Consider the following 24,701-nt stretch of genomic DNA (forward strand, 5'->3'; position numbering starts at 1 on the left):
AATGAACACAAATCAGTGGAAGAGATATTTTTAGTCAAGGGAGTTTTTAATCCTCTTAAAGCAACTCCTTCCTTTGTTGAGAATGAGACTGGTCCTAACTTTAGACTTTGGCTTCCACCTACGAATACTCCTCCAAAGTATGTTCTTCATCTCCTTTAAAATCTAACTTACTTGGAGACCCTTCCCACACTTAAATTACCCCATTCATCCCAACGACCTCTCAGCAAATAACAGCATCCGATTTAGATATAAACCTAAAAAAAATTTTTTTTTTTTTTAGGTTTATATAATTCTGTGCAGTTATTTTAAAATAACTCTCAAGCATTACCTTGCCTCCCCCATAACACTTTGGAGGCAGAAATGAATACTATTTCTTTCTCTTCCACCTTTCAGAACTTTTTGCTGAGCTCTGCAAATGTTATTAAGTATTCATCTGACTTAGTGTTTCATAAATAAAAGGAATTTTTTTTTCATAATTGTTCCTCAAGCGGTACTTTTTAGGTAGAGATATCAACAAAATAATTTGCAGCAAGAGTTAAGTGACCACTGCTGTTAGATATGAAATAGTTAAAAAAGAAAAAACCAGCTACCACTTGAATGTATAGATGAAAAAAATAAGTCTTAGAGTTAAATTAGTTAATCCAAGTTACCATTCATTAAATAAATATTTAAAATTGAATGCATTCAGTTTTCCAAGCTCTGCACTAAACAACGGGGATACGATACCTAGTTAAATAAAAAAACCTTTCGTTACTGTTGGTGTAACAGCACACCCGCCATTTTTTACGTCTCTGGACCTCATCGCTAGTACATTATTTTGGTTCTAAACTATGAGTCAAAATCAACTCAATGGCAGTGGGTTTTGGTTGTAATGCATTAAAATAAAACACGGCCCCTACCCTCATGGGACTTATAGTCTAGCAGAGAAGACAGGCACTAAACAAATGGGTGTGCAATTGCACATTGGTAAGGTTTTGACCTGGTCAAAAAAGTTAGAGAACATTTCCCTGCAGAGGAGACCCCTGAGAGTCAAAACTGAATTGAGCTTAACCTTGGAAAGAGGAGGAAAGATTCTTTCTGGTGTAACGTGGTGGAGCCAGGATTCAAACTTATGTCTGTCTGACTTAAAAGTCGAAGATAAACATTTTTTAATATTTTACAACAAAAAAAAGCCCACGATTCTCATTGGTCACTTTTGAAGGAGACAAGCTACGAACTGATAAATAAGGGATAAATCATGTATTTATCCTAAGTTTCATATATAAATAAGTATATACTTTCTCAGTGTAACCAAAAAGGGGAAATTTCACGTAATAGGAATATTTCAGCTAATAGATTAAAAAGAAATTATACTAACAAAATTAATATATTGCAACCTCTAATGAATTAAGGTATCTAGATAATAATCCCTAATGGTTACTAATAACACACAGAGACCACCAGACGTTGCTTGTCTTCTGACAGGAATACACTACTCAGCTAGGAAGAATATTCACCAAAAAAAAAAAACTGAATCTAAATCTAATCATGTCCTCAAGTGACAATTTACAGCAAATAGACTGAGGACCATGTCAAAAGACACCACAGATATTATATCATTAAAATCAGAAAATTCACAGGAAAAATGACCCAGTTATTCAACAAATAAATGTCAAGGGGAAAAAAAAAAAAGATGGAAGGCAGGCAGCCTATAGATTAAAAGAGATTTAAGAGAGATATTATTCAATAGTCATGTATGGACCTTATTAGAATCCAGATTCACGCAAATTGTTAAAATATATATATGAGATAGATCAGAACAAGGGAACAATGCATGGTTTAAAATCAGGAAAAGTATGCATCAGGGTTGTATTCTTTCACCATAGTTAGTCAATCTGTATGCTGAGCAGATAATCTGAGAAGCTGGACTGTATGAAGAGGAATGGGGCATCAGGATTGGAGGAGACTCATTAACAACCTGTGATATGCAGATGACACAATCTTGCTTGCTGAAAGTGAAGGGGACTTGAAGTGTTTATTGATGAAAATCAAAGACTACAGCCTTCAGTATGGATTGTATTTCAATATAAGGAAAACAAAAATCCTCTCAACTGGACCAATAAGCAACATTGTGATAAATGGAGAAAAGATTGAAGTTGTCAAGGATTGCATTTTACTTGAATCCGAAATCAACACCCATAGAAGCAGCAGTCAAGAAATCAAATGATGTCTTGCATTGGGCAAATCTGCGGCAAATACCTGCGTAAAGTATTAAAAAAAAAACAAAGATGTCACTTTGAGGACTAAGGGGCACCTAATCCAAGCCATGGTATTTTCAATCGCCTCATATGCATGTGAAAGGTGGACAATGAATATGGAAGACCGAAGAAGGATTGATGCCTTTGAATAATGGTGTTGGTGAAGAATATTGAATACACTATGAACTGCCAGAAGAATGAACAAGTCTGTCTTGAAAGAAGTACAGCCAGAATGCTCCTTAGAAGCCAGGATGGGGAGACTTTGTTTTATGTACTTTGGACATGTTATCAGGAGGGACAAATCCCTGGAGAAGGGCATCATGCTTAGTAAAGTAGAGGGTCAGTGAAAAAGAGGAAGACCCTTGATGAGATAGAGTGACACAGTGGCTGCAACAATGGGTTCAAACATAGCAAGGATCATGAGAAGGGCACAGGACCAGGCAGTGTTTCATTCTGTTATACACAGGGTCGCTATGAGTAGGAACCAACTAGACAGCACCTAACAACATACATGAGACAATTGAAGAAATCTGAACCCCGACTGCATGCTGAATGAGAGTAAAGATTTTTTTGTTAATTTTTTAAGTGTAAAAATAATACTGCTGTTGCTTTTTAAATAAAAGAGTTCTTGACTCCTAGGAATATGTGCTGAAATATTTACAGCTGAAATTATATAACAACAGGAAGGATTTGCATTAAAATAATCTTGATGGCAGTAAGGGAAAATATAGATAAAACAACATTGGCCATGAACTGGTTGGTGAATCTTGATGATGGGTACATGGAAATTGATTATACCCTCCTCTTTACTTCTATATATGTTAAAAACATACAAATTCCACAAATAAATTTGATATATTTTATAATTAACATAACAATAAGCTTCTTACATCTCTTCTCTTTCCCTTGCTTCTCTATGCCTCCTTCCAGGTGAAATCTTAACCTTTGCTAAGTCTAGTGTTCTCTTCAGAAGCCTCGATATAAAAACTATTATCCAAAGCTTTCTTCCCGTAGAAAAAGTGTCATCTGAGCCTTGGAGCTGTCCTTGCTTTAATTAATGTCCCCCCTCTTTCTGGACAAGGTCATCCTTAACCAAAAAGTAGTTCAGCCAACTTTGAAATATGCTAGCAGAAGACACATATTTTTCAACCCTGACCTTAGGCATCCTAAAAAGTGCACACCCCTTCAAAACTATTTAGATTACACCCTGTCACACCCCTTCCTCATTTTTCAACTTCACTTTTTATCACCCTGCATTTTGACATCATGGACTTTACAATTATCAGCAAGGACACAGTCCTTCTCTACAGTTACCACAAGTTTATTTATTGTTTATTTAGAAAAGCCCAGAGTTGATTGCATGCAAACTCCAATGCAGCCTTAAAGACCATTGGGTCCAGACCCTTCTTTCTAAGGGACAGTAAGACCCAGAAATGTGAGGCAACTTAGCCAGGAGTACACAGACCACACACTGGAGAGGACTGCTACACTCTAAAGTTACAGAGTTTTTCTTTCCAATTCTCTATCTCCAAAACCAGAGGGTTCCTCTGCACTATGGTTTTATTATTTATTTTAGCAATGTGTCCCCCAAATTTATTATCCCAAGCAATGTCATTGGCTCCCTTTTCCCTGATGAGGTTCCTGAGTGGCATAAATGGTTTGCACTAGACTATTAACCTAATGGTTGGTGGTTCAAACTCACCCAGGGGTGCCAGGAAGGAAAGACCTGGTGATCTGCTTTCATAAACATTACAGTCAAGAAAACCCTATGGAGCAATTCTACTCTGTAACACACGGAGTCACCATGAGTCAGAAGCAAATCGATGGCGACAGGTTTGGTTTTTTATTTGGTTTTTTCCCTGTCTAGCATGAGAGCATTGATCATGAGCAATAGCAGACCGAGGCTGAGTAGAAGAGTACAGAGCCTTGAAGGTACTGCTAAACTACAGACAGACAACTCTTGACCAGAGCAGGACTGAACACATTTTCTCCTCTCCCAAAAAGTGCCGCATGTGCTTTGAGCCTACAATGTTGAATCTTGTTCTTTTGACCCTCTTTTAGCCCTTGCCTAGGTTTTTTGACTTTATTTATAGTTTTAGAAAGACTTGTGCACATTTTAAACCATCTCTTCCTCCTGTTTGACACTAAATGGATACCAAACCCAAAACCCACTGCCGTTGAGTCAATTCCGACTCATAGCGACCCTATAGGACAAAGTAGAACTGCCCCATAGAGTTTCCAAGGAGCGCCTGGCTGATTTGAACTGCTGATCTCTTGGTTAGCAGCCGTAGCACTTAACCACTACCCCACCAGGGTTTCCAAATGGATACCAAGAAGAATAAAATTAACATCCCTAATTAGTGATCTGGCATCAGTCTATTCTGAGCTGAAGCAATTGGCTAAGCGGCCACTGAAAATGATGTTAAAATTTCTTCTGTGTTAATTTCCCATAAATGCATAAAACAACTTTCATCCCATTCTGTAAGTTTTATATTTTTGTAAGGACGCTACATCCAAGGATAATAAGCCAAAGTCTCAGATAGAATGATGGCATTGCTGAAGCTAGACCTTGATCTAACTGACCCCCAAGACGACTATCTCCCTCCATGCTGCATTGGACAGAAGAAAGTACCATCTGGGCACATGCCTTAGCTCAGACGGAGGAATAACCTGCCAGGAAAAGAACCATCAGGACCTTAGGGCCATCTATTCTTTAATTCTCCATGATCATCTGCTGAAAAGGCCAAAAGAAGTTCTGTGATTTTAGAGAGAGCTGTAAAATGGCTGTGGTAGAACAACCTCAGAGTGAACCTGATATTGGGTGGGTGTAAATGGTTCATGACTCTGCTGTTTAGTGCACATGACTCACCCAGAACACCCTGAGGCTCCAACATAAACCATGTCCACCGGCCTCACCCTCAGCCTCTGCCACAAGCTTATTCATACATGATGTGCTGGCCTGGCACCCAAAACCCCCAAATCATCTGTGAGTCAGATTTTATTACGTGGAACATTCCAGACTTGCTATCCTGGTGCTTGGCCATTATTTTCAGAATTGAACCAGGGAAAGGAACATGGGAAGTAAAGAGGGCCAAGCTATTACCTATGCACTAAAAGATATCAAGTACAGCCAGAAAGCTCCTTAGAAGCAAGGATGTGAAGACTTCGTCTCACATACTTTGGACATGTAATTAAGAATAAGCAGTCCCTGGAGAAGGACATCATGCTTGGTAAAGCAGGAAAAGAGGAAGACCCTCAAAGGGATAGATTGACATAGTGGCTGCAACAATGGGCTCAGTGATCGTGAGGATGGCACAGGACTGGATAGTGTTTCATTCTGTTGTACAAAGGGTCACTATGAGTCGAAACCAACTCGGTGGCACCTAACAACAACAACAACAAAGGATATGAAGAGTCAAACAGTGATGCAAACAGTTAATGTGCTTAGCTGCTAACTGAAAAGTTGGAGGTTCAAGTTCACAAAGAGGCACTTCAGAAAAAAGGCCCTATGGAGCACAGATCTACTGTGACACACATGGGGTCACCACGAGCTGGAGTCAAATGGAAGACAAAGGGTTTAAAATAATAATAAGGAGTTCAAAGTTCTGGAGCCAGACTGCTAAGTTCCAAGCCCAGCACTTGTCCCTTAACAGATGTGTGATCTTGGGCATGTTCCCCCAGCCTCAGCTTTTCATCTGTAAAATAGCACCTAGCTTATAAGGCTTTTGTTGAAACAGTAACACACAATGTGTGCTACATAAATATTATTTTGTCTTCAGAACACCCTGACTTAAAACCATCTATGTGTCTCATTGATCTGTAAACCATGAAGCTTAATCCATTAACCCATTTTTAACAACTCTGTATTGATAGCTCTTTATTACAAGCTTGTACAACATTTGATATCTGAAGTTGGAAAATAATTGGTAATTAGTCACCAATATAAACCTCAATGTTATCTTCAGGGAGTTTAAAATTACAATCTTTAGTAAGTGATCTTTTCATGTAATTTTATTTTAGCACTATATCTAGGTATCTTTTCTTTAACTTTACGTTCATGAGCTTATTTATCTTCTCGCTAAAGTTCAAAATCTAATTTCTAACACAGGTTACTTACTGTAATAAACTCTACAAGCTTTAGAATGACAGGTTGAAAGATACAATTTTTTAGAGTTATGAATTAATAGCCATATATGTCAAAGACTTTGAAAGTGCCAACTTTTTCATATTTATAGATATATTATTGAAATGATAAAAAATGAACTGCGGAAAGAGGAAAGAACTGAGAACCACATATAATGAATCAAACATACTTAACAAGACATGCACAGACACTTTGGTGTGCATCTCTTTTATTATGTTACATTAATCAAACAGTGCTAAAGACATCCATCTGAGAAAAGTGTCACAATGATATTCTATAAAAACATTCTTTTGAAAAGAGTCCTTCCTGACAGCCATATCAACTGTATTGTCTTAAGTAATTGTTAGACCCACATTTCTCAGAAATTAAGAGAATTTATGTACGTGCCTCTTGAGCTTCCTTCTCCCTCCACCTTCTTCTCCCACCCTGGTCCCACCAAAGCTAGCTTTTTAAAAGAAAATAATTGAATTGGAGAACACGTACATGAGTCCCTGATAAGGACTCATAAAATCTGGATGTACCTGATATAATTTTTTTTAGCAGTGCAATTTAAATTCTTCTACTTTTTAAGTTTTCACAAATTTTAACAGGAAATTCGGGTTATTTAGCAGAATAATTAATTTGACCTTAAGGGATTTTTTTTTTCCCTAACACAAACATGATGTTGTCCATAGTTGCAGAGAGCTATCTTTTCATTTTCATGCTTTCAAACTATCTAAGAATTGCAGGTTTTATATGCAATTGTTCATAATGTGTTTGGATTTCTCTGTTTCAATTTTATTAGAGTCTTACCTGATGGAAAACTAAATCTATCACTTAATATTCCAGTTAATATTGAGATGAACACACATAAGAGCAAATAGATGAGGAAGATGAGTGATATCTCAAGAGCTGTAGCCATCAGACAGTTATTAAGTCCCTTCTGTTATAGTCACATGCTTCAGGGGGAAAAAAAGGTAATGGATTAAAAAACACCATTTCTCTTGTCCTTAAATAGTCCATGTAATTCAACTGATAAATCCAGTTCATGGTTCTCTATAGCTATGGTTCAGTTTTGCTTTTTCTAATCCAAACTGGATCTTCAGATAATTCAGGTGTCAAATTATCTTTAATCCCAAGAAACCTCAAATAACTATAAGGCTGTAATCTGACCTTAATTAATATATAATCAAATCTAAAGACTAAAAGCTAGTCGCTGAATGTCAGACTACATTTAATATCTCTATTTGTAAAGACAACCTATTACACAAAAGAGATGGTAGGCAGAAAAAGGACAAAGGTATCCATGAACTTGCTCAGTCAACTATATATAAAATATGCATTTGGAAAGAGAACAAATTAGGCCAATTGTACTTTTGTCTTCCTATAGATACAATTTTCTCTTCTAGCTTAAGTATAAAGCTTTGAGTACTTATGTTACTACTCTTCCTCCCCCCCTAAAAAAAATAATAACCTAACTGACAAGCAAGTAATGTTGTAGTTTGATACAAAATAGTGAGAAACTTCTAAAATTGCAGCAGTTGCACAGAAAGAAAGCTCAAAGAGTGAACACGAAGACCTTTTTGAGGCTATGTTGATGAAGATGCCACCAAAATCTTGCTCTCTTATTTACCAAACACCCATTGGAGTTCTTCTGCCTCCATTCCTTGGCACATTGAGAGTGATCAATTTCACCTACAGTGTCACTCCCAAGCTATACGTGATTTATTTCTATTAACCTTTACCTGCTAGAAATGTACATTTCTTACTTGTACATAAAAAAAAAACAGTAACCCAGTTGTTTAAAAAAAAAATCATTTTGTCCAAAAGGCCAAGCACCAAAATAAAAGGATGCCAAGTTTTTCCTTTAGACTTTATATTGAAAAGCTAGATTCATTTTACTCTGATTAGCTTTTGAACATTTTTTAAAGGGAAAACTCATCGTATAATAGCATTCGTGTTCTAGACTTCGAGTATGATTTTACTGGATACTGTTTAAACTGAAAATAACTTTACCAACAAGTTTTCCTAATTTTATTCAAATATTCTGGAAAAGCATAAAAGGGTTTGAATTCAAATAAATGCAAAATTTCTTTCTGGTTTGGATTTTAACTAGTAAAAGGTATTTATCTGGCTGTTGACTCCAACGTTAAATGAAAGATTAATAAAACGAATAATTTAAGCATTGTTCTCTAATCCTGACCAGTCCTGCAAGGTAGGTATATTACTTTTATTTTACAGATGAGGAAACCAGAGGCTTAGTTGGATGGAGTGACTTGCCCAGGGCTACCATGATAGTAAATTGGCAGAGCCCAGATTAAATGAAATCCAGGGCTTCCCAGCTCCTAAACTGTGTTCTTTGGAGCCATGGGACTGCTGGCCGGAGGGAATCCTGGACCAGCTGATTGTCATTAACAATGACTTACCGGAACCAGTCAGTCTGGACCCAGTAGTTCTCTAAAAGTAAGTTTCAAAGAGTTCCACATGATCGGACTAGGGAAGACGACAGGTAGGTGACAGAGAAAGCCCAAAACCCAGCAGACACTACATGAGGCACCTTCTACCAGGTGCTTTTCCAAGCCTCTGTATACAACAATCATAAGAAATTTTTAAAAGCCACGTAACACTTGTTGCGTGTGTAAGTCCACACTTCGTTTCATCTCCTCTACTGGTCTACTGAGATTATGAAAATAAAAGATGCCAAATTGGAAAAATATAATCTAAAACAGAGATCACCAGCTAGCAGCCTGTGGCCTGAAATCAGGCCACTGGTTTTGTTTCATCCATGCAAATATTTAAATTTTGTTTTAGTTTCAGCGCTTTAAAATGGGAGATTTTTATGTAAAACTCCAGATTTCTGGTCCCTTTTAAAAACACAGGAAATCTGGCCACCCTGTGCCCATATTCCAACAACTGACTGGAGCAGAATAGCCATTGCTCAAGTTTAGAGCAGCTACACACTGTCCAAATCTCCATTACTTCCTCTCCTCCCACCTGTCTCTTAATACGTTCTATTTTGTTACTCACTTGGTCCCTATATACATATTTGTGCATGAGCACTATTCTAACACATTTGTGGGATCCTTGGATAAGTGATCCAGCCTCAGTTTTGCATAGGCTCCTTGCCCAGCAATTCTTGCTTCAACACCAACAGCTCTCCATGAGGTTGGGGAAGGCTCGTGAAAGTGAAAGAAGTGGGTGGTAATGGGGAAGTGGAATCTGACTTTGAGTAATTCATGATTCTTTTCAAACAAGCTGAACTAACATTGCTCTTTCATTCCCGGTTTTCGACAGAGGAGGCTGAAACTAAGAACGTTGGTTTGATGCCAAAACGGCACACAATTTCTCAACAGGCACTCTCTCTCCCAGTTGGAGCAGCAGGCAGGTAATGCAACCTGCCAATCCTCCGTGCCTCTTTGGAGCTGCTCAGGAAAGGCATGTGAGTAAAATAAGAAACAAATGGACAGAAATTCTATTCAGAAAGAGGTTTCCTAGTTATGTGCCCCCCTTTTCTCTGTTTGCATCCTTATAGCCCACCCATGACTTCCTCACTCATCCAAGTTTTGAAACAGAGCAAACACTCAGAAACAATTGGCAGGTGATTTCAAGTCATTACCTGCCTGCTATGCTAATTACAAGCCATTACCTGCCAGTAGCATGCAGTTTGGTACGGTTTGTGAGACACAGGGAAGATCTACTTAACTGGAAGAATCATTTTTCTCAGACTAAGGAATGTTAGCGTTGCCAGCCCGTGCCCACCAGTATTATGAAATGTTTAGTTGGCACTCGCTCTGCATGGTTCATCACTGAAGACCTGCATGTGTGCATCTTTCGTGGAAAAGGCCAGAAGGATCGCCATTGTTTTCCTGTCTTTCACCATTATTATTTGTCTCCAATTTCACATTGCCTTGTGGCACAGTGGTTAAGTGCTTGGCTGTTAAGGGAAAGGTCAGTTGTTGGAACCTCCTAGCCGCAGCACAGGAGAAAAATGTGGCAGAAGCTTCTGTAAAGATTTCAGCATTGGAAACCCTGTGGGGCAGTTTTACACTGTCCTTACAGGTTGCTATGAGTCAGCATCGACTCCAGGGCCATGAGTATGGATCGAGGAGAGGAAAAACAAACAACTCCGGTTTTGCAGATTTTCCTAATATAACAACTCTATGAAAACATACAAAATACAGGCTGGATAGAACCCTATCCTCTGGAAAGTGAATTTTATGAAAAATATGGTTTTAGATTGCCATCTATTACTACCTATCAATACAACAGCTCCATTACAATCTTCATTTCCACAATGGATATTGCTAAGGTCTGTAAATTATGCACATCTGTATTAAGCTGCGGTCCATCAAAAAAAAAATCGTCATTTCTCAAAGCACGACTCTAGTCACCTCTCTGCTGAAACTTCTTTGTTGCTTGCCGGGTCATGGCGCCAGCCTAACTGAGAAGAGGACGCTCGGGGAGACGAATGAGGAACCACCGCCTCCTGCTGTGTCAAGTACAGGGCCTGATCCGCAAAGGGGAAGAAAAGCAAAAGACGAAAATGGCTCAATTCGTGATCTGCCCAGCCACCGCCACCAACTGCAGTGATATCCTGCGGCTGATCAAAAAACGGGCTAAATATGATTATGTGGTAGAGAAAGTAATATTAGCCGAGAAAGAGCTGCAGAAGTGCCCGGAGAGCCCTGGACTCCGGGAGGACACAACGTTGTTGGTTTGGCCGCGCACTATTTTGGAACCCTGGTGGCATAGTGGTTAAGAGCTTGGCTGCTAACCAAAAGATCTGCAGTTGGAATCCACCAGCCGCTCCTTGGAAACCCTATGGGGCAGTTCTACTCTGTCGAATAGGGTTGCTGTTAGTAGGGATGACTAGCCCGCTATAGGCTTGGGTTGTTTTTAATGTTTTGTGTGTGTGTTTCTTGGTTTTTTTGTTTGGTTGGTTGGTTGTTTTACATAGGACCCATGCATTGGCAAGCTAGTGTATCCTGAGGACTTCTTCGTGATTATAGAGGCTTTGGCACAGGATCAGAAATTCTGAAGATTCTAAGCCAGGTTGCTGTGAAATGTCAGTGCAGCAGAGTGCACTTGTTGGTGGCAGAATGCAAGGAGCCGTCTAACACCTTCTACAAAAGAAGAGGTGCTTCTGATCTGTTCAGGGAAGAGGGATGGAGACCCTTGGAGATGACAAGCAATGTTGCTAAAATCGGCAGCAGAGGAGTGCAGAGTGCCGGTGGAGATAATGACAAGTTCAGTTCTATTCAGAATAAATTCTCAACTACTCTTGCTTTCTATCCTGTTTATAATAATAAACTGTGGAATAATAGAACGGGCTCCAACTCCAGAGCTTTATTACCAATGGCGTCGTTGCATGTGTTTACAAGGCCGTCTATTTTGTGTGCAGTTTGGAGTCAGATTTTTCGGTGAAGGTCTTTTGACAAACAACAAGGTGCTGAGATCTTGGAAGGAAAAAAATAATAAAAGCTTCGTTCTTGTGAGTCATTTAAATGTGTACAATGACCACGCTGGTAGAGTTTCAGTTTTAAATCTTTTTTTAATAAACTGCGCTTTGATCTAAAAAAAAAATTGTCATTTCTAATCTAAACCCATTGCTGTCCAGTCGCTTTCCAACTCACAGTGACCCAGTGGGACAGAGTAGAACTGCCCCATAAGGTTTCCAAGGCTGTAATCTTTGCTGAAGCAGATTGCCACATCTTTCTCCAACAGAGCAGCTGGTGGATTTGAACCACCTACCTTTCAGTTAGCAGCCAAGCACTTAACCACTGCACCACCAGGATTTCTAATCCATAAAAAAAAAAAAAAATCCATACTCTACATAAATTGTGACACAATGGACAATTAAAATCTTTAATGCTTTCTAGTTACTTTTTAAATTATAAAGGACCCAATTCTGCTGCTTTCATTTTTAAGTTTAATTTTACTTTATTGTTTTCCAGGCACAGCCTAGGAAACAAAGGAATTTACCAGCTTTTAACTGACATAGTTAAAACCCCATTATTTCAACACTATTTCCCTCTTCTGCATCTTGGCAATGAAGGTAAGCCATACCAGGTATGACATCAATTGTATGTTGCCTGAACTTTAAGGATAATCTACAGAATTTTGCAAAATGACACTTCCTTTTTATTCAGCAGCTTGAACATAAAAACAGAACACTCTTCTGACTGCAAATATAGCAATTATACCAAGTTATGCTTTGACACTGTTACTACAGGCAAGTGGCCAAAGAGCAACCTCAGTCAAAATATCTAAGCAATTTAACAAGCTCCCTTTACTCTCTACAGAGCAGGAGAAGAAAGCGAATCCAGCCCCTGAGAAATGTTAAAATGAAGGAGAATAAAGGCTGTTGGTGTTTGTTAAGGAAAATGGTGTCAGTGTCTTGGGCTGATCAAGGTGTAGAATCTGAGGCCCGACAGATGCCCGAGCCTACATTTGACAGGAAGCCTTTTTCCAGTTCAGATCTGCTTGATGTTCTCAGCTAATGAATGACTCTGGTTTGCAAGCCCTTGTGTTGGAACTACACCTTGATTTCATGGTCTGGTCAAACTGGTTTGTCCTCCCGGTCACCTTCCCTCTCCCCTATCCTTTCCCCAGGCTGCATTTGCCTTCTCTTTTTGTGGCTCCATTTTAGAAAGTATCACTACATTTACCACACAAAAGACATCAAAACTAATTAAGTAAACTCCAAAGAACTATTACAAATCATTTTGCTTCAGCCAGAGATATCAGATTTAATTAGGTGATCGGTGTTGAAGGCGTACAAAATCAAAAGCTATCTCCTGTTTGAAAAGGTTCAGGCCGTATAGAGACCCAGTCTTCCCACTATGACACAAATAATAATAGAGCATTTCTTTAAAAAAAAAAAAAGACAAGCATGAAAAGAGGTTTCTGTGTTAGAGACAAAAGCTTTCAACTAAGGTTTGTTTTCTCTTTTAGCCAGGTGATTTAAAAACAAAGGCACACCATCTACAAAGAAATAGCTATAACCTACACGGATATTACCAAGGCACAGAATATAAAGTGGTTCTAACAAGCATTATTTTTCAAATGATTATTCTAAATCTATTTAGCCAGTCTTCTTCAATGATTATGAACAGATTTGCTTAATATTACAATGAAAATAGTTTATTTTTCCCTAGGTTACTAGGCAGATAACAGGTTTTCTTCAGTATATAAAATAAAAGCTTCGGATTTAAAGTTCATATAATAGTTTAAGGAAAACCTGGTTACAAAGTAGTTAAGAGCTACGGCTGCTAACCATAAGGTTGGCAGTTCAAATCTACCAGGCATTCCTTGGAAACCCTACGGGGCAGTTCTGCTCTGTCTTATAGGGTCTCTATGAGTCAGAATCAATTTGCCAGTAGTGGGTTTGGGGTTTTTTTTGGGGGGGGGGAGTATAATAGTCTAAAAGACCCAAGTTTTTCTGTGATAGATTTCTTACTCACAAGGAGAGTGGAAGGAAAACGGTGCTTTATAGGTACCCCACTTTCAGTGTGGCGTTGTAGACTAAAGTTAGCCCATTTCTATCATTTGCTTGGAAAGTGTTATTCTGATATATTGGCAATAAATATTATAGGATGGGGTAATTGTTTTTGAATCAATCTTTATCTTGAATTAGTTGTCAATCCCAATACGCAGATATGTTGAATTTAAAAGAAGAAAGGGATGGTATTCTTTAAAACCAAAATTTTTCTTTTGATTAAAACATTTATTGGATATGAAGCTGAAAATCAGTGACATCTTTTTATTTTCATACCACAAACTTACGACAGCATGACTTTTTATGACAGTGGAAATTCGTGTCATTATCATCTCTTACTCTGTATTTTCACGCATACACACACAAACACACACATACAGCAATTATGAAGGACAAGAAATTCATATTGGTTCCCCCATGAAAAACAGTGGATCTCGTTTGATTCTCGCTGGTATTTACGGTGTGAAGCAGCTGTGAATAACGGCTTTTTTTTTTTTTTCATATGCTGTTGCTAAACAATTTTCCTGGAATTTTTATCCAATAAATGCACATAACTTCATATGACGGGACAGCCTTAAAGCAAGCCTGAAACAGTCATACGAGTTACCAAAAAGGCCAATGCAATATTTCCCGAGTTTAACTACACCTCCAAATTCCTTATTTTTAGCTCTTAAAATGTTGAAAGGAAAATAATTTTCTACTTTGGCATTTAGATGGTATTGTTCCGTGTGAAGAGAGTTACAGAGACATTTGTTGGAAGTCAACAAAAATAATTTGGACATATTTTGAACTTATTTTATCAGACTCTGCGACATTTAATTTGGTGTGAAAAACGGCAACGGTAGAAAACAGATGTTAAGAGGCCAAGTATACAGCAGAGGTCAAAACAAACATAAAACACCGCTTTCATTTCTAAAAGAGAGAAGAAAAAAAAACATTCCTCCAGCAACAGGTTCTATGTTAAACCTGCTTTTTTATTGTTCTGCTTGTGATATCTGTAGACTACACAATGCAATACTGTCTGCCATGGAGCAATACCTCTCAGCACTAGTAATTTAAGACTTTCTTCTCTGTAATACACTGAACCATCATAACCTGTCTCTTCCCATTTAGTTTAACCTACAACCACCACATACTGATTTGGCTGTGTGTGGCTTTTTCTATTGCCATTTATTACTCTGCTCGACTCCTGAAATTCTGTTTGCAATTTAAGGCCACAAATTAGAAGCGTAAGTCATCTGTTTCCTATAATCCCCCTGTCAGGACTGGAATCGCATTTGGAGCTCAGCACCCAGCCTGGGCCCAGGCCCTTACAGACTTTCTGATTGGCTGGCTCCAAAAGCTGCAACGGAATAAATAAAATGCTGGGGAAAATAGAGCTTTTGACCAAAAAGAGAAAAGAAAGAAAACAAACCTGGTTTTCAAATATTTTCTTCTCCTTTCCATAATGTTCAAATCAATTTTTACAATTGTAGTTTGTTGTTTTGGGACCCCCCCCCCCAATAAATAGCATAGCTGAATATTATTTCTGTAAGGACAAAATGGTAAGTGTTTCAGGTCCCGCATGGGAGAAACGTATAATCCTGCATATGGATTTTTTTGCTGCATATGGAATATCTTTTATAAATCTCACCGTGTTTTTTTTTTTATATTGCAGACACGCAGACACACTAATTAGCTGGGCTTTTTTTTTTTTTTTTTTTTTTTGATGGTGCCATGGATCTTTTGCTAAACTAAAAATCTCCAACTCCTAATGCATTCCTTCCACCAGGCTTTTAAAAATGTTTTAGCAAATTTAATCTAGTACCCCTGGATTTTATAGAAATATTTCAAGGAAGCAAATAAATCAATTTATGATTTTAAAGACCTTGGTTCTTTTAATAAAGTATTTCAAATATTTGAATATATGACTCTTTCTTCTGTTCATGGTCCCTTGGCTGATTTTATTAGGACTTCCTATTAGCCCTGCTGTGGTTTTAGACTCTTTTAGCATTTCATATTTTATAGTATTTCCACTTTCTCTCCATTATATTTTAAGTGGGCAACATATCAGATTACATATTAAAGACAGCAAGATACAAAATATAAATGAAAAGAAATAAAGAGAAACCACATCTAAAAACATACCCTGCGTTCTCAATGCAATTGTGACCTGCCATTGGGCTTTAAAAAATCATTAGTTAACCCAAATAAAATCCACCAGGCTGACTCATGTTTATTAATGTACTAGCTATACCTGGGCCGCAAAGTTGGAAATAAATGGATCAATATTAGCTGAATGCCCCAAAAGCAAAGCTTCTATTTCAAAAGAAAGCAAAGTTCAATCAAAAAAAAAAAAAGATATAGATACATATGAATGTGTGTGTGTGTGTACATGTGTGTGTATACATATATGATGCAGGCTAAATTTCAACCAAGAATAAAAATTAAATTAAAAATAGTAATAACAGCTTTTTTAAGGAAAAAAAAAGAATTTTAAGAAAACCAAAAAAATCAGTATTAACTCAGTTTTAAAGTATGGGATTATTTACAATACCACTTTTGAAAATGTTTAATGATTCTGTAACTGTTTGGCTTCTATATATATTTTTTTTCTTACATCAATTTTTGCAGGCTATTAGTCTATAGAGTGGCCTGTGATCTTTGGTTATTTAAAAGAAACAAAGGAGGAAAACTCGCCAAGGCCTTGAGGTTTCTAAAAAAAAAAAAAAAAAACAAATAGCTACTGTACATGCGCACTCTGATTATTTTCTGGATTTTTTTTTTTCTCAACTATACTTTCAATGTTGCAGATTTATTTAATAAACAAATGCATCTTCTGGGCCCATAATACACAAATGCATGCTACTGTTAATTCATTTACAGAATGCGCCATGATGGCCCCTGAGCAAAAGAGCAATCTTGTTATAATGAATGTGTACTATTCTTAATAAGCACACTGTAGCAACGACCCGCATTGCACACAAAAGCACACCCAAACCATTTGGTTTGTTCCCAGAGCTCGGACACCAGCACCACTATTAAATAGCTGTGCGCTGGGAGAGCAATCCAGTATTGGCATGCAAATGAGCGCACGAAGAGGCCAGATGCTGCTCTTTAGAAAGGAAAAGTGCCTCAGCTCAAATTTGGGGGGAGAGAGAACCTGTGAATGTTACAAGCGCAGGGCAGCTTCGCGATTGTGCGCCATTATATTCCTGACAGGGGTGGAACTGCCGGTGGGGTGAGCCTAGTGAAGATGAATAGAGCAGAACTTTTTGCAAACACTTGAGCATTCAAGCGCTCCATATTTCCACGGGTCTGCTGGAGATTGCGGACCACGTTTTGTTGTTTTGTTTTGTTAAATTTGTTTATTTGGGATTTGTTCCCCTTCCCTCCTTTTGGGGTCCAGAAAGATGCCTCTTGTTTTGAAAACTGGAGAGACTGCTTCTCAGCTTAAGTTGAAGGCATCATACATCAAAGTTAAATGATTCTCGAAAGCTTTTTCATTACAAATAAAATATTATGTTATTGAAAAGAACATGGATTTTTTCTTTTTCCCCCCAAAATGAGGTCATCATGCATGATATTCATCTGTGTTTGGAGACCTTACTGGGCTTTCATAACTTGTGGTGGACATTTGACCCATTCCTTGCTGCCTTTATCTTATCATAACAATTGACTGCCTTGAGGATAGAGTAGGAGAGGAAGCCAATACGCAAGAGACTGAAACTAGTTTTGCAAAAATATTGGTAAAATGATTTCCAACCAGAATCAGAACAATTGTTTTTCATCTTGGCTCATTTTTTATCTTCTCAATGTTTGAGGAGTTATTGATTTATTTGATTTCTTGAAGATAGTTGGAGATAATAAAGACTGAAGTGATGGGTATGTGTTCTGAGAAAAGGACCAGTGAAAAAGAAACAGGAACACTCGTAGGTGGTAAAATTCACAAGGGGAGATAACAGAATTCCTGTGACAGAGATAATTAAAATACATACAATGCTGGCATTTGGGGACAGGACCTTCTCCTAACCTCATCATAAATAAATCGTGTTATAATAGGAATTAGGAACTCTGGTGGCATACTATGGGAACCCTGGTGGTGCAGTGGTTAAGGGCTTGGCTGCTAACCAAAAAGCTGGCAGTTGAAATCCACCAGCCGCTCCTTGGAAACTCTGTGGGGCAGTTCTACTCTGTCTTGTAGGGTCACTATGACTTGGAATTGACTCGTTGACAGTGGACTTGATTTTTGGCTTTTATAATAGAAATTACCCCATACATCCATTTTGTATAAACATTTATTGAACACCAGCTACAGGCTGGATACTGCTCCAAGCTCTAAGAAGAATGTATGTCACAGGAAATCAAGTAATTCGTAATAGTGGCTAAAACTACATAGTCAGTTTCCTAACTACAGGTTATTAAGTATAAACCCCACAATAAATAACTCTTCTACACAAAAATACTGAAAATAGTAAGAACAGAAATTGATATAAATATATCTGATGGAATTATACATGTCAATTTTTTTTTTCTTGGTAGATCAGAGCATTGTCTCTAAATTTCTGAGCAGCCACTTTCCATCAATCAATTGGCCCATACATTTAATAAATATTTACTGAGAACTTACCAAGTACCAAGCACTAAGGAATAACCAAAAAAAAAAAAAAAAACCCACTGCCCTCGAGTCGATTTTGACTCATAGCAACCCTATAGGACAGAGTAGAACTGCCCTATAGGGTTTTCAAGGAGTGGCTGGTGGACTGAAACTGCTGACTTTTTGGTTAGCAGGTGAACGCTTAACCACTGTCCCACTAAAGAATAGCCACCATTTAATTGCTTTTATGAATTGCACTTGGGCTTTTTCTAATTTATCATAGAAAAAATTCTATGAAATCTGTTATGGAATTCACTATAAGAAGTTTGCTGAATATATTCTCTACTCTATCATAGCGTCATCCCTGAAAGAATTCATGGGAGAAACTGCTCCCAGGTCTCAGCACCAGGAATCATCCAGTTTCTTTCAACGCTTTTTTTAATGTTTCAGATACTACTAAGACTTTTTTTTTTTTTTTTAATATTCTAGGTACTTTTCTACCACTCATCTGTCACTTTGTTGTACTGTGATGGCTTTGCGTGTTGCTGTGATGCTGGAAGCTATGCCACTGGTATTTCAAATGCCAGGAGAGTCACCCATGGTGGAAAGGTTTCAGCAGAGCTTCCAGACTAAAACAGACTGGGAAGAACCCGGCAATTTACTTTGTAAAAAATTGGCCAGTGAAAACCTTACGAATAGTAGTGAAACGTTGTCTGACATAGTGCCAGAAGATGAGTTCCTCAGGTTGGAAACCAAAACCCAAACTCATTGCCATCAAGTCAATTTCAACCCATAGTGACCCTAGCGGACAGAGCAGAACTGCCCTGTAGGGTTTCCGAGCAGTCCTATCGCTTAACCACTGCACTACCAGGGCTCCCTCAAGTTGGACGGCATTCAAAATATGATTGGGGAAGAGCTGCCTCCTCAAAGCAGAGTCGACTTTAACAAAGTAGATGGAGTAAAGCTTTCAGGACCTTCATTTGGTGATGTGGCACTACTCAAAATGAAAAGAAACAGCTGCAAATATTCAGTAGTAATTGGAATGTGGACTGTATGAAGTAAAAATCTAGGAAAATTGGAAGTTGTGAAAAATGAAATGGGTCACTTGAAGATCGATACCGTAGAGATTACTGAGCTGAAATGGACTGGTATTGGCCATTTTGAGTTAGACAATCACGTGGTCTACTATGCTGGGAACAACAAATTGAAGAAGAGTGGTATCATATTCATTGTCAAAAAGATCATTTCAAGGCCTGTCCTAAAGTACAACACTGTCAGTGATAGGATAACATTCATACTCCTATAAGGAAAACCAGTTAATGCAACTATTATTTCAAATTTATGAACCAACCACTAATGCAAAAGGTGAAGAAACTGAAGATTTTTACCAACTTCTACAGCCTGAAATTGATCAAAGATGCATTGATAATTACTGATGATTAGAATGGAAAAGTTGGAAACAAAGAGAAGGATCAGTAGTTGGACAATATGGCCTGGCTGATAGAAACGACTCCAGAGATGACATAATAGAATTTTGCAAGGCCAACCACTTACTGGAAATAACTTTTTTCAACAACATAAATGGGGACTATACATGTGGACCTCGCCAGATGGAATAAACAGGAATCAAAATAACTACCTCTGTGGAAAAAAGATGGTAGAAAAGCTCAATATCATGTGTCAGAACAAGGCCAGGGCCAACTGATGAACAGACCATAAATTGCTCATATGCAAATTCAAGGTGAAGCTGAAGAAAATTAAAACAAGTCCATAAGAGCCAAAAAACGACCTTGAGGATATCACACCTGAATTTAGAGACCATCTCAGAATAGTTTTGACACGTTGAAAACTAATGACTGAAAAAGAGACAAGTTGTAGAATGACAATAAGGACAGCATACGTGAAGAAATCAAAATTTCATTAAAAACACAGGAAAGAAAGAAAAGACCAAAATGGATGTCAGAAGAGGCTCTGAAACTTGTCACTGAATGTAGAGTAGATAAAGTAAAAGGAAGAAATGATGAAGCAAGAGAGTCGAACAGAATATTTCAAAGGGCAGCTCAAGAAGACAAAGTCAAATATTATAATGAAATGTACAAAGATCGGGAGTTAGAAAACCAAAAGAAAAAAACAAGCTAAACAAACTGAAGAAAAAATTCAAGCCTCGAGTTGTAATATTGAATGATTCTAAGGGCAAAATATTGAATGACCTAGGAAACATCAAAGGAAAATGGAAGTAATGCCCAGAATCACTGTACCAACACTCGACCATTTCAGGAGAGAGCATATGATCAAGAACTGATGGTATTAAAGGAAGAAATCCAAGCTGCACTGAAGGCATTGGTGAAAAACAAGATTTCAGGAATTGACAGAATACCAATTGAGATGTTTCAACAAATGGATGCAACGCTAGAAATATTCATTGTCTATGCCAAGAAATTTGGAAAACAGCTACCTGGCTGAACAATTGGAAGATATTTGTGCCCATCCTAAAGAAAGGTGATACAACAGAATGCAGAAACTATTCAATAATATCATTAATATCACACGCAAGTAAAATTTTGCAAAGGTAATTCAAAAGTGGTTGCAGCAGTACAATGACATGGAATTTCCAGAGATTCAAGCCAGATTCAGAAAAGGACAGAGAAGGATGGATAACTTTGCTGATGTCAGATGAATGTTGGCTGAAAGCAGAGAACACCAGAAAGATGTTTACCTCTGTTTTGTTGACTACAAAAAGGCATTCTGTGGATCATAACAAATTATGAATAACACTGTGAAGAATGAAAATTCCAGAACACTTTATTGTGCTCATAAGGAACCTGAACAAAGCCAAAGGAGGAAGTTGTTCAAAAGAACAAGGGGGCTACCCTGTGGCTTAAAATCAGGAAAGATGTATGTGAGGGTCGCATCCTTTCACCATACTTATTCAACCTGTACGCTGAGCAAATAATCCAAGAAGCTGGACTATGTGAAGAAGAACATGGCATCAGGATTGGAGGAAGGCTCATTAACAACCTTTGATATGTAGATGATACAACACTGTTTGCTGAAATCAAAGAGGATTGAAGGCACTTACGGATGAAGATCAAAGACTACAGCCTTCAGTATGGATTGCATCTCAACATAAAGAAAACAAAAATCCTCACAAGTGGTTCAGTAAGTAATACCATGATAAATGGAGGAAAGATTGAAATTGCCGAGGATTTCATTCTACTTGGATTCACAATCAACACCCATGGAAGCAGCAGTCAGGAAATCAAATGATGTATTGCATCAGGCAAATCTGCTGCAAAAGACCTCTTTAAAGTGTTCAAAAGCAAAGAAGTCGCTTTAAGAACTAAAGTGCACCTGACTAAAGCCATGGTATTTTCAATAGCTTCATATGTGTGAGAAAGCTGGACAATGAATAAGGAAGACTGATGATGAATTGATGTCTTTGGATTATGGTGTTGGTAAAGAGTATTGAATATGTCATGGACTGCCAGAAGAACAAACAAATCTGACTTGGAGGAAGTACAGCCAGAGTGCTCCTTAGAAGTGAGGATGATGAGACTTCACCTCACATACTTTGGACATGTTATCAGAAGGGACCAGTCCCTGGAGAAGGACATTATGATTGGTAAAGTAGAGGGTCATTGAAAAAGAGAAAGACCCCCAATGATTGTGCGGATGGCACAGGACCGGGCAGTGTTTCCTTCTGTTGTACATAGAGTGGCTGTGAGTCACAAGCAACTCAACGGCACCTAACAACAACAACAACAGATATTATTAGTCATGTAACTGATCTTATTTCTCTTTTTTGATTTGGCTGCTAGCAAGTTCCGGGACAAATTTGGGACCCACCACAAATAAATGTATAATGACCTCACATATGTATCTCTACCCAGTTTTATCTTTCTTTTTTCACTACCTTTTATTTCTCTTTGCTATTTCTTTGTTTCTTGTCATTGTGTTATTGGAAATGGCATTAAACAACTTATTCTGGAGCAAAGTAAATTATAAATACATTTGAAAATTAACTAGGATAAACATCAATTAATTTGATTTTCCCTAAAGCGTATATTAACAGTGCCTACTCGGCTCAGGCAGCCCAGGTGGCCCAGTAATTGAACGCTACGGCTGCCAACCAAAAGGTCGGCAGTTAGACTCCACCACTCACTCCTTAAAAAACCCTATGGAGTGGAGGAGGTTAGAAGCTGGCGAAACGGACACGAAAAGGGAGAGTGGCGGGAGAGAGTGGGCTGTCTCATTGGGGGGAGAGTAATTGACACTGGGTTTTCTTTTAGCAAGGTGTATGTGGGTGTTTGTGTGAGAGACTGACTTGATTTGTAAACTTTCACTTAAAGCACAATAAAAATTATTTCTAAAAAAGAAAAAAAAACCTATGGGGCAGTCCTACTCTGTCCTATAGGGTCACTATGAGTCAGAATCGACTTAACTGCAAGGGGGGTTTTTAAAGCAAAAATAAAAAGATGAAATATATTGTGAAAAAGCATATATTCCGAATACTAACTTGTTTCTTCTCAATTAGTGGGAACAACCAAATAGTAATGATGTAATAACTATGAGGACATTTATAATGCTTCATTGAATCCTCATGTAATACTAAAGCTTAAGGGAAATCTTTGAAGCATCATATTGCCCAGAGTCAAGATATACCATCATTTCATAAAGAATATTAAGAGTCAGATTGAGAACTAACAACCCAAGATGACCAATACTAGGAAAGGATGTCCTATTCTTAGGTCTCCTTTAATAGAAATATTCAAGCTATGGCATATCATGAGTTAAGGATCTGAAATAACGAATCCTAGCATTTGGTAGTAAGTTAGCTCAAAGAATCCAGTTCTAAAATCCTAAGATCTATGATTCTATACATGGTTTATTTATAATAAAGAAAAATGCTGGTGTTATTTTATTACTATTTGACCCATTCAAGCATTTCCAAAATTTATAATAATTTCACAAATACAGCCATTTAGAAAAGAGAGGGAAGTAGTAATGAGTCTATCTAGACACCACTTGTACACCAAAACTTCCTCTCTACAATCTTACTGAATAATATAGCCACAAAACCTAAGCTGTTGATAAGCAGGTCGTATTTCATTTTATTAATTTTAAAAAAAAGCAACTGTAACTTAGCAAAGTGAAATTATTTGTCCAATGACATGCATCCAATCTAGCACAACCAGAATTAGAAATTACCAGTCCTGAGTATATAATAGAAGATGCACCCATAACCCCTTTCAAAGACTCAGAAAATCATGACCCATTACCCACCCACACATTTCAAGCCATATGTTGCTTTTCCTCACGCAGTCTCCAGACATCTAGTTTCTGAATCCTATCCCAAAGAGGCATAAGTGACCCAGTAGCTTTTTGGGTGACAATTGTGAATATGGCTCCAGAGTCACATAATTTTAAGTCCACATCCATGTACCTTTGGTCATTACCATGACTAAACTCTTCTCCCATTCACTCACTGCTGAGCCCAATTTCCATACGGCTGCATGGGTGAATTTACCCTGCCATTTCCCTGAAGACACATCTCTGTGCTGTGTTGTCCTTTGATTCCTGAGTTTTCTTTCAAATGCATGTTCACTCAGTTTAGTGGATGAGATCACTATTCCTTATTCCCTTTCCCTGGTGAGTGACAGACTGCTGCAACAAAAGCTCAACAGTCCCTCCATGTTATTTCTGGCTTTACCAGGGACATGCTCTGTAACTTTAGCCAACTCACTCTCTCTCTGTGTGGACAGGGCCCTTCAATGGTAAGCTGGAGGTTGTTCATTTCACCAGATCATATTCAGGAAAGACTGAGGTCTGTGCTCAAAAGTTTCAGTAGACATGGGAAAGTATCATCGTTGTTGTTGTTGTTTATTACCAATACAGCTGCAGAACTTGGAGAATTTATGATCTCCCCATGGATTTTTCTGTGGCCTCCAGAACCTGCAATTTAATTTTGAAAGAATTAAATTTCTAGTCTGCTTTACAGGGGTGACTGTGAGAATGTATGTTGACAGACTGTTGTCTGCAGAGGCAAAATCCAGACACACTAAGACAATGCTGCAGCTTGAACAGGGGTGACCCCTTCCCATTCATCTTAATAGAGTGTTAAACTTGAAGCCTAATTAGGTCCACTTAAATGTCAACTTTATTATACTTTTCTCTGCTTATCTTCATACCAGAAACAATCAACTAATGCACTCATTTAATCTGGGTGCGTGCAACGATCCCATCCAGACACCCTGTCATTTTGATAGC

General features: G+C 38.0%; 1 long non-coding RNA gene and 1 pseudogene across 2 annotated transcripts; both read left to right on the top strand.

Annotated features, from left to right (window-relative positions):
* The first annotated feature begins 1,052 nt into the window (after positions 1–1,052).
* Positions 1,053–24,701, top strand: LOC111749456 (uncharacterized). 2 transcript variants are annotated; one of them, XR_010322320.1, is made up of 3 exons: positions 1,056–9,799; positions 12,315–12,415; positions 18,924–24,701. It is a non-coding gene; the product is annotated as an uncharacterized LOC111749456 (long non-coding RNA). The 2 variants fall into 2 exon arrangements; XR_002784611.2 differs by lacking the exon at positions 18,924–24,701 and having other exon boundaries at positions 1,053–9,799; positions 12,315–13,259.
* LOC111749452 (diamine acetyltransferase 1-like) lies at positions 9,796–12,297 on the top strand (annotated as a pseudogene).

The sequence above is a fragment of the Loxodonta africana genome, chromosome 6, assembly GCF_030014295.1.
Source record: "Loxodonta africana isolate mLoxAfr1 chromosome 6, mLoxAfr1.hap2, whole genome shotgun sequence".
NCBI lineage: Eukaryota > Metazoa > Chordata > Mammalia > Proboscidea > Elephantidae > Loxodonta > Loxodonta africana.